The 15,151-nt window shown below is 38.3% G+C and overlaps 1 pseudogene; it reads right to left on the reverse strand.

Annotated features, from left to right (window-relative positions):
• Positions 1 to 387: 387 nt before the first annotated feature.
• Positions 388 to 15,151, reverse strand: part of LOC104860562 — a 26,776-nt pseudogene continuing 12,012 nt past the window's right edge.

The following is a 15,151-nucleotide window of genomic DNA, read 5'->3' on the forward strand; positions in this document are numbered from 1 at the left end:
GATGGGCATTTGGGCTGTTACGAAGATTTAGCTATTACAAACTATACCACTACAAAACATGGGTATGCATATATCTTTGTGGTATGATGCTTTAAATTCTTTTGGAAGATAACAATATTGGAAATAGCTGACTCAAATGGAACATCTAGTTTTAGTTTTTTGAAGAATCTCCACATTGAAAGCCACAGTGGTTGCACAAGTCTACATTCTCAACACCAGTGAAGAAGTGTTCCTTTTTCCCCACAGCCCCTCCAGCATTTGTTATTGGTTGACTTCTTTTTTTTTTCCTCATAAAAACAAGCTGTCACCTTGCTGTACTTTAATGGGTAATACTAGAAAGAAGACATTGCATCTAAAATTGTTATAAATTAAATAAAAGAAATCACATCAGAAATCAAGGGCTCCAGAATGAACAGCATCTTCATAACCTCTATGTTTATCATCTTTACTTTCTGGGTGTAATTTAATCAGATCATTAATTAGAAAATTGGTAATTGCAGCTTCTGTTGCAAATTTCAAGCTCTTTAACTATGGTTGGTTCAAACACTCCTGCTTGCTTGTTGTCTCTTTTGGTTTACTACTGATCAAGTCAAGACCAATGCATTTTAGATTTTTATGTTCTGGGTTAACTTGAGCCTCATTATGAAAAGCCCTTAACTTTGCAACCAGATCTGTGGAGTTTTGGGCAGTGTTCACTGCCAGCATGTTAGGAATGACAAGAAGAGATCTTGCAAATTCTGCAACAGTGAGCTGCTCCCAAGATCCCTTGTTGGTGACATAGTTTCAAGGTACATGGAAAGGGCAGCTTCTCTGGCACCCCCACCAGAAACCACAGATGTAGACTCCAAAACTCTCTTCATCATGCAAAGTGCATCATGTAAAGAGCATTCCACCTCATCACACATGAAATCACTGGCCCCATGTAAGACAATCGATGCAGATATATGGGCCTTTGTAGTTTTGATTAAGATCAGTTCATCATCACAAATTCTCTCCTGTACCACCTCTTTTGCTTGTCCCAAGGTTATAGCTTCAAAAGTTTCTTCACCTTCCAAATTGGCCAAGGTTGACAGAATAGTTGCTCCAGAAGCTTTAGCAATGTGTTTAAATTCCTTTTCTATCTGCCATTGCACCTGCCTCCATGAAATACTTCAGATACGTATCATCAGTTCCATCAGCGGTTAGAATAATATTGGTAATGTTATTACCATCATTAGTAATGGTCGTTCTGGGAGCGGATAGCCTCCCTGGTGGTGCAGTCCCCCAACACAGACAAAGGGCCCTCCATCTTCACAGCAGGTTCCACACTGAGTTTTACTCAGACTCCTCAGGATCGGTAGTACCTTGGTTGTGAGGCAGGGTAGCAGCCACAAGAGCCAGGTTGGGGTGGAGAGCTTTACTTCTTGATAATAGCCATTCTTTCTGGAGTGAGATGGAATCCGAGTTGTTTTATTTAATTTAAATCTCTTGAATGACCAGTAATATCAAACACTTTTTCATATATTTATTTACCATTTCTACTTCTTCATCTGAGAAGTGTCTGTTTATTTCACAATCATGTTTTTGAACTCAGCCTGTACATTTGGGTGGTCTGTTTTTTTTTTTTAGCTCTTTATATATTCTAGATATTAGTCCTTTGTGTGAGGAATAGCTGGCAAATAATTTTCCCACTCTGTGGATTGTCTCTTCACTCTGCTGGTGGTTTCTTTTGCTGCGTCAAAGATTTTAATAAGATGTGGTCCCAGTTGTTGATTCTTTGTGATATTTCCTGTGTGATTTCAGATTTATTTTATAAAATCTTTGCCTACACCTTTGTCTTCAAGAGTTGTACTTATTCTCTGTTCCAGCAGATTTAGTGTTTCTGTTTTAATCTTTAAATAGTTGATCCATTTCAATTTAGGTTTAGTACACTGTGAGAGATATGGGCCTAATTTTAATCTTCAGCATGTGGAAAGCCATTTTTTCCAGCACTATTAAAAAGGTTATCTTCCTTCACATGAAGGTGTTTGGCCTCTTTGTCAAAGATAAGGTGGCTAAAATATGAGAAAATGAAAAAATGGAAATAAAGTGTTTGTAAATGGGGGGGTGAGGGGAGGGCAGGAACAAGGGGAAAAAATGAGAACCAAGACCTGTCATGTGAAGGTACAAGATTCCAATAATGAATGTAACTGCACTGTATACCTAAAATGTACCAATAAACTCAATAAAAGAAAAAAAAAACAAAAAAAGATAAGGTGGCTGAGTACATTTTAAATAGTTTCTGCACTTTTTAATCTGATTTACTAATCCTCAGGTCTGTTTTTTTCCCCCATAACCATGCTGCTTTTAACATGGTAGCTTGGTAATATTATTTAAAGTCAGGGATTTTGATGCTCCCTGTTTTGCCTTTGTTTCCCATAATTACTTTTGCTATTCCAGGTCTTTTCTGGTTCCAAATGAATTTTAGGATTGTTTTCTCTAATTCTGAGAGATATGCTACTGGTAAAAATTTGGGGGGGGGACCTTGCTCTTGAGAGGCAGGCAACAGAACCATTGAGCTAAGTCCCCAGCCCCCTTGTTGAATTTTTGTCTACTTGATCTGTCCATTTGTGATTGTGGGGTTGAGTTCCACCATTACAATTGTATTTGTGTTTATTTGGTGTTTTTGTGTCTCTTAATATTTGTTTTATATAGTTGGGTGCACTGGTATTTGGTGTGTATATATTTATGAGTATTATCCCTTCCTCTTGGATTGTTCCCTTAACAAGGAGGTAATGATCTTCTTTGTCTCTCCTCATTAATCTTAGCTTGAAATCCACTTTTACTGCATGTAGAATAGCTACCCCTCATTTTATCCAGGTTTCTGCCTCATGGAGTAGTGTTTTCCATTCACTGATTTTTTTCAGTCTGTTAATTTCTTCTTGAGTTAAATGTGTTTCTAGCATGCAGTTTATTGTTGGATCTTATTTCTTGATTCATTCTGCTATTCTGTTTCTTTTGATTGATGAATTGAGACCCTTTACATTGATGATTATAACTGTTATACATTGATTATCCTTGTCATGCTATTTTCCTGTTGATTACCTTTCTTTCCCTTCTATTTAATTACTTGCCTTACCTGATGAATTCATTCTGTTGGGGTTCATAGAGTTGTAGTCCTTGTTATCTCTTTCTAGAATGTCTTTCAGAAATGTTTGTAGTGCTGCTTTTGTGCTCATGAATTTCTTGCAGTGTTCTTTGTCACCTATTTCTCCATCAATCCTGAAAGATAGTTTTGTGGGATGCATCAATCTTAGTTGGAGATTGTTTTCTTTTGGGACTTGAAATATTTCACTCTAAGCTCTCCTTGACATAAGGGATGGTGTTGAGATATCTGCTGTGATTCTGATGGGCTTTCTTTCATGTTACTTGTGGTTTTTTTTCCTCTCTCTAACAGCTTTTAATAATTCACTCTTGTGTTGAATTTCTGGAATCTTTAAGAATTAATTTTATTTGAACATTTTAGGTATACAATATAATGACATTCTTCAATGGAGATTTGCACATTTACATAATATATCTCGATTCTTATTTTCCCCCATTGCCCTGCCCTCCTTTCAATCCCTCCACCCCTCCCTATTTACAAAAACTTTGTTTCCATTTTTTCATTTTCTCATATTTATTCCATTCCCTTCTTTCCATTCCCCTACACCTCCCACTTGCCCTTCCCCTTTGCACCTTTTCTTCCCATTTCATATTATCTATTATACATTTTTATCCTTATTTACAGTTTGTTTCTCATAATGAAAAACTATTTGGTATTTACACATATGTGTCTTATTTATTTCATGTAAGAGTATTGCCTCAATGTGCATCCATTTAGCTATAAATGTCTCTAATTTCTCATGCTTTATGGCTGAGTAGTACTTTGTTTTATTAAAAAATTTTTTTAAATAAAACATTTTCTTTATCCAGTCTCCAGTTGATGGGCAGTTGTGCTGTTTCCAAGATTTATCTATTAAAAACTATGCTGCTATGAATATGGATGCATATACATTAATGTGGTTTGATTCTTTTAATTCTTTTTAAAAATTAATTTTATTGGTACATTTAAGGTATACAATGTAATGACAGTTATCATTGGAAATTTCCACCTTTACATAATCCATCTTTGTTCTTATTTTTTCCCCATTCCCCTGCCCTCCCTTCAACCCCTCCATCCCTCCCTATTTACAAAGACTTTGTTTCTACTTTTTAATTTTCTCATATTAATTCCATTCCCTTCTTTCTTTTCCCCTACCCCTCCCATTTCCCCTTCCCCTTTCTACCTTTTCTTCCTATTGATTCTTTTAATTCTTTTGGGAAGATACACAGCAGGGAAATAGTTGGGTCAAATGGGACCTCTAATCCTAGTTTTTTCAGGTATCTCCATTCTGATTTCCACAGTGGTTGCACCAGTCTGTACTCCCACCAGCAGTGGAGTAGGGTTCCTCTTTCTCCACAACCCTGCCAGCATTTGTTATTGGTTGATTTCATGATATCAGCCATTTTTTCTGGGGCGAGGTAGAATCTCAGTGTTGTTTTCATCTGTATCTCTTGAATGACCAGTGATGTGAAACATTTTTTCATATGTTTATTTGCCATTTCTACTTGAATTTCTGGAATCTTGACTGTTATATGTCTTGGTGTAGTTTTTTTGTTTTTTTGTTTTTGTTTGTTTTGTTTTTTGTTTTTGCGGGGGGGAATTGTAGCTAATTGGAGTTCTATATACCTCATTTATATGTATGTCAAATTCTTTTCCCATGCTTGGGAAGTTTTCTGCTACTGTTTCTGTGAATGTGTTTCTTCAGGCTATCTTCTTTTTCATTGACTTCAACCAATCTGTTGTTATTCTTGTTTGCATCATCTAGCAGCTTATGGATCAATTTTTTGTGTCCTTGCTATTTTTAAGAAATCATTCTTTTCATGATCACTAAATGCAATCCTGTCCTCTAGATATAACATTCTGTCCTCAAATTGGTTCATTCTGCTATGTATACTTTCAATAGAATTTTTAATCTTCTGAATATCTGAATCTCTTTCATGGAATCCATTTCTTTTCTATATTGGGCATTCATGGTTTCCATCATTTTTCTAATCTTCTCTTTTAAAAATATGTATATGCTCTGGATTCACTGACTATGTTCTTCATTAGGCTCACCATCTCTACAGTTATCTGAAATTATTTCTGATTTGATTTTTTTTTTCTAGAGCCTCATTCATCTAGTTACTTTTGCCATTACCATTCCAAAGAGTCCAGGTGGGGGCTTTAAATCATTCTACCTCATTGTCCCTGAGTTTGGCTTTCATGAGCTGGAAGTCTGTGTTTGCATGTTGCTTCTTTGTCTTCTCATTTTCTTTTTTAATGTTTTCTTATTGATGCTTGTACATTGCTTATGGTAGGTAGCTTTATTGCTAGTATCAAGAAGCCTGGAAATGACTACTTCTCAGAGATATCTTCCAGGTATAGCTGGATTTTGAGTATTGAGATTGTGAAATCTTGCCTTTTCAATTTATTGGGGATTAAAAGTTGCTGCCTCATTGGTCTAGCCCTTGTTTCTTTGGCTGTGGCCTATAGTATTGTTTATTATTCCTAGGCAATCTCAATCTTGGCATACAAGGAGGAACAATTGACAAGAACAATTACATCACCTTGGCTAAAGTAGTACAAGCAGTAATAACAATAGCATCAAGCACAGCTTCAAAAGTGACAAACTGTGGTAACTATTAATTTTCCATGTTTAACTATAGGAACAAGATTTGTACTTACATAACAAAATTTAAAATAGACCAGAAAATAGTGTATAGTAAATATCCCCTCAGTATTGCAATTTACCATCAGGGGAGAAAATTTTAAATGTTGGGGGAAAAATAGAGAATCAGAAAAAGAGAAAGAGAACTAGAAGCAAGGCTGGAGGACAAATGAAGATTACACAAGTTTTGGAAAACTGATGAAGAAGACAGGAGGGAAAGAAAGAACGAAGAAACAAAAAAGAACAGAACAAAGAACAACAAAAGACTAGAGACAATGTTCACACTCAAAAAAAAAACGAATAAACAATGAAGATAAAGGGAAGAAAAAAATGAAGAAAAGAAAAGGAAAAAATAAGTTCACTTTTGGGCATGTCTCTGCTGTCACTGTTAGAAAAAGGAGGCAGACAGAGCCCAGATCCATGTTGATTTATCCCAGCAAGCCAGCAATAGAATTATAGTGGGGTAGTGGATAATTCCAGTAAATCTGTGCCTTTAGTTTCACTGAAGTTCAGGCTGCTTCTGTTTTCTGGCTGTGAGGCTGGGACCCAAATTGTTCAGCATGCAACACTCCTGGTGAATCCTCCAGGCTTGAACGGAGCTTCCTGCTGGCCTGCATTCAGATCCCTGCCTGTTTGAACTTGGCTCCCTGATCACTTGCTGGCTTGAACTTGGTTGTGCTTCACCCTGACACTGTGAACTGCTAGATGGAGCCAACCCGTGGCTACTCAGAGTTCTGATATCAATTGGCCCCTTTCTAAAATGGTAACCAGCCAATCACCCTGTCCTAGGGGACTTCAGAGCCCAAATACTTCACCAGCCACTGCAGTCTTCAGCATCCACTGTTCTGTTCCACTGATGCATTTCTCTTTGCAGGCCTCTCAGGTAGCCAGTAGTCACCATGTACCTTCATATTTGAGCTGCTCCTCCTATGTCATGAGCCAGGGATGAGGGAGAAAGTGCATTTGCCACCTCCTTCTTCTGTGTTGAGTTCCCTCTATCCACTCTCCCTCTGGGCTCTAATTTTCACTTCAGATCCTTGCTGGGTTCCAGGGACCCACTTCCCTTGTTTTTCTCTTCTTCACGTTGCTATATCCAGCATCTGGACCTCAAATCTCAGTGAGGCTGTTTCGCTGCTGTTCACAACTCTGCCATCTTTCCAGAAGTTTCAAGTTTGCTCAAATCCTTTCTAAAAGACACAATGAGGATATGGATCCACAAGCTCATAATCTAAGCATAATGTATAATTATTTCCAAAATGATCATGATAATTCCTTTCCTTCTGCATTCTCATTTGCAATGTGACTTTGATGCCATTCTTATTATGCAGAATATTTTCTCTGTCCTTGAATCTGGGCTGGCTCTGTGGTTGATTTTCACAAACAGGATGCAAGAGAAGTAATGTGGTAGAGTTTCTGAGTCTGAGCCTGAAAAGGACTCAGTAGCTTCCACTTTTGTCCTTTTGGGAGTTTTACCTGCCAGAAAGAGAAGTCATGTGGAGAACTAAGACATGTCACTGAAGAATCAGAGCCAAGACCCCCAAAATTTTAGTGGGTTTATCTTGAATTTTTACCCTCAGTTATGTTGTCCTAGCTGATGCCATGATGTAGCAGAGATGCCCCCTGTGTGCTGCCTGAACTTCTGAGCCACAACATCATGAGCAAATAAGTAATTTTTTTGAGACAGGGTCTCACTATGTAGTTGAGCCTGACCTGGAACTCACTATGTAGCCCAAACTGGTCTCTAACTCACAGCGATCCTCCTGCCTCAGCCCCCCAAGTGCTGGGATTACAGTCATACACCCAGCAATAAGTAGTTATTTTGTCACTGTTTGGGGGCCATTTGTTATAATGGAAACATTATTTAACCTCCAGGCCAGAGACTTCTATTTGCTTCACTTAGCTTATACATGATGTTCAAGGGAAATAGTAGCAAAGAACTCAAATATAGTAACTCACCTGTGCAATCTTAAATTTGGATGTTCTTATTATCCAACTTACTCAAAAGGTGAGAAAAGTTGGTGGCAAAGTACTTTCTAAAAATACTGCCAGAAGAAACATGGCAGAGTAGAGACAGGCAGCAAAGTGCAGCCTCTCAAGGACATGGGATCAATACCCCTGAAAGACAATTTGGTGAAGAGAAGGAAAGAGGTGAATGTCTGGGAATTTGGAGAAATGTGACAGGAAGACTAAAAACTTCAGAGAAGCTGGGGAGATGGAGCATAGCACAGATAAAGGAATGAGGCAACCAGTGAGAGGTACCAGCCTCCACTGATATATAAAGTAAGTCCACCAGGTTGGCGGCTGGAAGAGACAGCAGAACAGGCCAGCAGCACTGGCCCCCAAGAGAAGCCCACAGCTGTTATAATCTACAAAAATGGTATGGTGTTTTACATTAAAAGTGACTCCTTTGCAAGGCAGGCTAGAGTTGGAGAGGAAGTCTAGTGAAGGACCCACCATATCTGACAGGGTTTAATCAGGAGCCATTTTCAGAAGGAGTTAATTGTGTGGAAATGAGCTGCAGAGGAACTATATCCAGGGTTTCTGGTGTCTGCCTGCCACAGGACTTGGTGGCAGATGACCATAGGAAATAGTCACAGAGCAGAAGCAGATTGGACATAGACCCCTGAAAAATTTAAATTTGGCTGGGAGGGTTGTGGGGGCCTGTAAAGCCAGATCTGGTGTGTGTGACTTTCAGAGATACTTAGGTCTGAAAATGCTGACATTAAGTTCTGTAGTCTGCTGGAACCCCCTCCCTGCTGATTACATCTGGCACAGAGACCAGTGGTCTGTTTGCTTTCATCATGGACCAACACGAACAAAACACATCTTGGCTTAGACAATTGTTATGACCTAAGGGGTATGGCCAAAGGGATATCTAGAGTGGGGTGGGGTCACCTCACAAACTGACAGTCCATAGAGCTAGGCAGAGAAAATTGTGGCATGGGGTGAGCAGAGGTGTATGGAAAGTAGGAGCTGATGTCCATGCCCAGCAGGAAGAACAGGGAAGGATCCAGAATTCACACACAAAAATTTGAATGTGGAAGGAAAATAGTTCTTAGCAGTGACTCATTACCTATCTCCCATATTGCCTAGATTCGAAGACTACAGATACTGGAAAGAAAAGATCCATTAAAAAACAGAGAGGAATTGAAGGGAGGGTCTCATTTCTTTTTAATTTTTTCTTTTTCTTGTTTGTTCCTTTCTGTTATTTTTATATAATTTTATTAACTATCTTTTACTTAATAGGATCCTTTATCTCACTTCTTCATCTTCCTTCTCATCTTTCTTTAATTTTTTTTTTTTTTGAGTAAAGAACTTACTATGTTCCGGGCTGTCCTTGGATTCAAAATGTAGCCTAGGCTGGCCTTGAACTCATAGCAATCTTCGTGCTTCAGCCTCTCAAGTACTGGGATTATAGACATGTGTGATCATGCCTATCTTCATTTTTCTTTTATTTTTCTCAATTTCTCACTCCTCACCCCCTCTGTCATTACTAGTATACCATTAAGCTTTATGAATCTTTAGGTAGTTAACTCTCTACCCTTACTGTTTAATTGTTAGTAAAGATAGCTGTCTCATTCAGTAGATCTCTTTCATTGGTTAAGGGTGGTACATTATTGGTTTGTTTCTTTTTCTTATCCCCTCCCCCTCCTCCTCCTTCTCCTCCTTCTCCTCCTTCTCCTTCTTCTTCTTCTTCTTCTGTACCAGGGATCAAACTCAGGACCTTGCACTTGTGAGGCAGGCAGTGGCACCACTGAGCTAAATCCCTGGCCCATATTATTGTTTTTATGTATTTATTTATTTATTTTGGTACTGGGAATAGAACTCGGGTCCTTGAGCTTGCAAGGCAGGCAGCAGAACCACTGAGCTAAATCACCAGCCCCCACATTATTGGTTTTTATGATGTTTTAATATCTAGTTTTTATTTGACACTAATATTGTTGCTGATTTTGTTGCTGTTAGCAGGGTGGCATAATTATTGCTATCAATTAGTTTTCTCTACATGCCAATACATGGATTGTCTTTGTGTCATTAACAATACTGTTGTTCATTTCTGGAGAACCAGGTGCTGAGCCAATTACACAGCACCTTTCCCTCTCAAATTAACAGATGGTTTAAATCTTGGGACAAAGGCAAAGGCCTACAGTTAGCCATTCTCAAGGGCACAGTGATACAACAATGAAAGCAGTCCCAAAAGGGAAGTTTATAGCTATGAATGTGCATACCAGAATAACAGAGTAAGCCCAAGTAAATAACCTAATGCACCTCAAGATCCTTGGGAAAAAAAAGGCAATCCAAGTCCAAAGCTAGTACAAGGAAGGAAGTTATAAAGATCAGAGTAGAGATTAATAAAATCGACACTAAAAAAAGTAGTGCAAAGAATCAATGAACAAGGGCCAGAGATTTAGCTAAGTGGTTCCATGGCCTGCCTTACAAGCACAAGGAAATTAGTTCGATCCCCAGTATCCCCCCAAAAGAAAAGAATCAATGAATGAAAGAGCTGGTTCTCTGGAAGATTAAACAAAATAGACACTCTTAGTCAATCTTATAAAAAAAAAGAGAAGAAAAGACCCAAGTCAATGTAATTATAAATAGTCAAAAATTATAACATGCTGCTGAAATCTAAAAGATTATTATTAACTACTTTGAAAACTTCTATTGAGAGAATCTAGAAGAAATTGACAGATTCCTAGATAAACATGAATTACCAAAATTGAACCAAAGGTATACAAAACCCTTGAATAATGCAACAACAGACAATGAAATTGAAGCAGTAATAATTATTTTTAAAACTCTACCAACCAAGAAAATATCAGGATCTGATGGATTCACCACAGACTTCTACTAGAACTTCAGAGAAGATAAGGTCAATATTCCTTAAACTCTCTAACAAAACTGAAAGGAAAGAGTACTACTATCAAAGTCATTCCTGGAAGCTAGCACTACCCTGATTCCAACATGAGACACAGATCCAACCAAAAAAAAAAAAAACAAAGTAAGTCCAAGCCAATATCTTTTAAAAACATAGATGCAAAAAAAGAAAAAGTTGCAAAAGTCTTCAGCGAGATACTGGCAAATAGAGCAATAAATCATCAAAACGACCAAGTAGTAGGCTTCATCACAGGAATGCAAGGGTGGTTCAAAATAAGCAAATCAATAAATGTAATACATCACATAAACAGAAGCAAGGACAAAAATCACATTATCATTTCAGTAGATTCAGAAAAAGCCTTTGACAGAGCGTGCATTGTGTCAAGGAGGCAATAGCCTCTGGGGTGGGCGGTAGGTGCATCAGAGGTGGGGCGGTGGCAGCGGTAAATGCTCTCCAGCCACTCACAGAACTGTGGAGCCAGGTCCCAAGGGCGGCCTCAGACCAGGAGACCCTCCTATCCCTCACAGCTCTCTGCTGCTCAGCTACTTGTAGAGCCAGCTGGCCAGCCTAGCTCCCTTCCCAGACCGGCCAGAAGCCAGAAGTAGGTGGAGAATTGTAGGAGAGCAGACTTAGAAGAGAAAACACCTGATCAATTAAATAAACACTATTGGTTGTGTGCCAAACGCTTTGAGACCTTTATGATCTATAGAACTATACATTTTGCAGAGGCATCAGAAGACTAAAGAATGATTGGGTTATTTTATTTCTCAAAATTAATTGAAGCAGATACTTGTGAAGTCATTGGGGAGAGTCCTTATACAACCGTTCTTCGAGATAATGCAATACCAACAATATTTGATCTTACCAGTCATTTGAACAATCTACATAGTAGACACAGAAAACTAATAAAAGAATTGAGTGAAGATGAAATCAGGACACTGAAACAAAAAGAATTGATGAAACTTCTGAACAGGAATAGAAATATAAAGAAACAAACAATAGCAATGCTCAGAATCCCAGTGCTGAAGTGCAGGGGGATGAGCAGGATGAAGATATTTTACCTTTAACCCTTGAATAGAAGGAAAACAAGGAATACTTAAAAGTCTCTATTTGAAATTTTGATTGTTATGGGAAAACAAAACACACCTCTGGATGGGCATGAGACCTCCAAAATCCCAGGTCTCTTTCCACCTGATTACTGTCATGCTTTGTTGGAGTGCTGGGTAAATTCTGGCATATTCTGGCAAAGAAGCTCTGAGAAAGTGCTTTGAGACAACAGCCATTAACACATTGTTCTGTTAAAAAACAAAGCAGAAGCAGATGCTGGAGATCTGTGAGAGTTGTATTAGGGAAGAAACCCTCAGGGAAGTGAGCGAATTCACACTTCTTTTCCATCAGCACTGATGATGTGGTGGACACAGCTGGAGAAGAGCACTTACCTGTCTTGGTGAGGTTTGTTGATGACTCTCATAACCTGAGAGAAGAATTTGTGGGCTTTCTGCCTTATGAAACTGACCCAGAAATTTTGGCTGTGTAATTTCACACTGCAATAACTGAGAAGTCAGAACTAAATATAGAGTATTGTCATGGCCAGGCTTATATTGTGTCCAGTGCATTTTCTTCTAAAATGAAAGTTGTTGCTTCTAGACTTCTAGAGAAACACCCCCAAAGCTATCTACACGCTCTGCTCTTCCTGTGCCTTAAACATGTGGTTGGCAAAATCAGTTCCTGTGGTGGGGGTATCAGTTGCATTGGGAACAATTGAGGAAGTCTGTTCTTTTTTCCATCAATCACCACAACTACTTTTAGAACTTGACAGTGTAATTTCTGTTCTTTTCCAGAACAGTGAAGAAAGGGGTGAAGAAGTGAAGGAAATATGTCCTTCTCAGTGGACAGGCAGGCAAGATGCTTTTGAAGTTGTAGTGGACCTGCTGCAAGCTCTTATTTTATGTTTAGATGGTACAAATAGTGATACAAATATTAGGTGGAATCGCTGTATAGCTGGCTGAGCATTTGTACTCTGTAGTACAGTACCAGAATTTTATTTTATTGTTACCATTGTTGTACTTAAAAATGTCTTATGTTTTACAGGGGCCTTTGGGAAAAATCTCCAGGGACAAACTTCTGCTGTCTTCTTTTTAGCCAGTAGCTTGACTGCTGTACTACACTCACTCAAGGAAGTGATGGAAAATATTGAAGTTCATCATGAGTTTTGGTTTGAGGAAGCCACACATTTGGCAACCAAACTTGATATTCAAATGAAATTCCCTGGGAAATTCCATAGGGCTCAACGAGGTAACCTGGAATCTCAGTTAACCTCTGAGAGTTACTATAAAGAAACACTGAGTGTACCAACAGTGGAGCACATTATCCAGGAACTTAAGGATATATTCTCAGAACAGCATCTCAGAGCTCTGAAATGCTTGGCTCTGGTACCCTCAGTCTTGGAACAGCTCAAATTCAGCACATCAGAGGGACATCATGCTGCCATGCGCAGGAGTGACTTACCCAGTCCTGACACACTCTCAGCTGAACTTCATTGTTGGAGAATCAAATGGAAACACAGAGGGAAAGACACAGAGCTCCATCTACCATTTATGAAGCCCTCCATCTGCCTGACACCAAGTTTTTTCCTAATGTGTATGCCTTGCTGAAGGTCCAGTGTATTCTTCCTGTGATGAATGTTGAGAATGAGCGCTATGAAAATGGACAAAAGTGTCTCAAAGCATACTGGAGGGACACTTTGACAGACCAGAGGTCAAGTAACTTGGCTTTGCTTAACACAAATTTTGATATAAAACATGATCTGGATTTAATGGTGGATACATTTATCAAACTATGTACAACTAAACCAGAGCTTCCTACAGATAATTCAGAAACTGTTGAAAATACCTGAGAGACTTTTAAAGTGGGTGTTTACTTATATTTGATATTTGAAAGAAAAGCTATAAGGGGTATTTAAGCCACCATATCACTGAATATGTTAACCTATAGGACTGTCACTGAATATATTAGCCACTGATAATCTCCATAGTTAAATGGCCTCTCAACTCTCATGCACCTGAGACCTGTCTGTTCTTCCAGAAGATAGCATTGTTAAGTGACACACTTCACTTTAGCATGACCTCTGCTGGTAGCACTATGGAATTGTTTAAATCATTTTAGACAACACACTGTCATTGCGGATCCACTTTCAAGTATTGAGTTATCAGGGTTTTTTATGTTTGTTTGTTTTTTGCTTTGGTACCAGGGATTGAACTCGGGTCCTTGGGCTTGCAAGGCCGGCCACCGAACCACTGAGCTAAATCTCCAGCCCCTAGTTATTAGTTTTTGAAGAAATGAATTTTGAGGTGGTGTGGGAGAAAGGAATGCATCTCATAAAATGTTATGGTGAGCCGGGCGTGGTGGCACATGACTGTAATCCCAGCACTTGGGAAGCTGAGGAAGGAGGATCACTGTATGAGACCAGCCTGGGCTACATAGTGAATTCCAGGTCAGTCTCAACTACATAGTGAGACCTTGTCTCAAAAAACACCCAAAAAAATAAAATGTTATGGTGAAGGCCATTGCTATCATTGACCTGTGATTAGTAGGAGTTTTAAGTGCTTTATTAAAAATCTAATGGACATATATATATACTTCTAAGTAAAATAAATAACTCACACATGTGTAAATACCGAATAGTTTCTCTGGTGTGAATAAACTGTAATAGTACATAAGATCCTAATGAGATAACTGACATTGTGAAATAGGAAGAAAAGGGTTAAAGGTGCAGGGAAAATGGGAAGGGTAGGGGAAAGGTAATAAGGGAAAAATTTTTTTCTCTTTTTTTTCTTTTTATTGAGTTTATTGGTACAATCTAGGTATACAATACAGTTACATTCATTATTGGGATCCTGTACCTTTACATAATAGGTCTTGATTTTATCCCCTTGTCCCTGCCCTCCCTTCACCCCTCCTCCACTCCCAATTTACAAACACTTTATTTCCATTTTTTCAATTTCTCATATTTTTTTCCTCTCCCTTATTACCTTTCCCCCACCCTTCCCACTTTCCCTACACCTTTAGCCCTTTATTTCCTATTTCACATTATTAATTATCTCATTAGGATCCTGTGTACTATTATAGTTTTCCTCACCAGAGAAACTATTCAGTATTTCAGTTAAAGAAATCTCTGTATGAACATTAAAAATAGGGAATCCTAAAATAAAACTAAAAAGGAAAGTAAAAGAGAAAAGGCAATGATGTAACATTACAATAATCCTTAATCCTGAAGATGAAAATGGTCCCTTAACGCATTTAAATTGCTTCTTGCTCTTGTAGTCTTATCTTATTCTTTTTTATCATTATTTAGAGAATACTTTATTAGTTTCTGTAATAAAACCCACTTAGATATGACCTTACATATTTAATACAGTATGTTACCCCTGTACAAATGGAAAAAAATAAATATAAAAAAATTAACATTTCTAGATCAATATGGCTGCCCATTTCTGTACAATGCCAACTCAACACAGTAAATTGGGAT

The sequence above is a fragment of the Fukomys damarensis genome, unplaced genomic scaffold, assembly GCF_012274545.1.
Source record: "Fukomys damarensis isolate Sample0158 unplaced genomic scaffold, DMR_v1.0_HiC HiC_scaffold_39, whole genome shotgun sequence".
In the NCBI taxonomy this organism is placed as follows: Eukaryota; Metazoa; Chordata; class Mammalia; order Rodentia; family Bathyergidae; genus Fukomys; species Fukomys damarensis.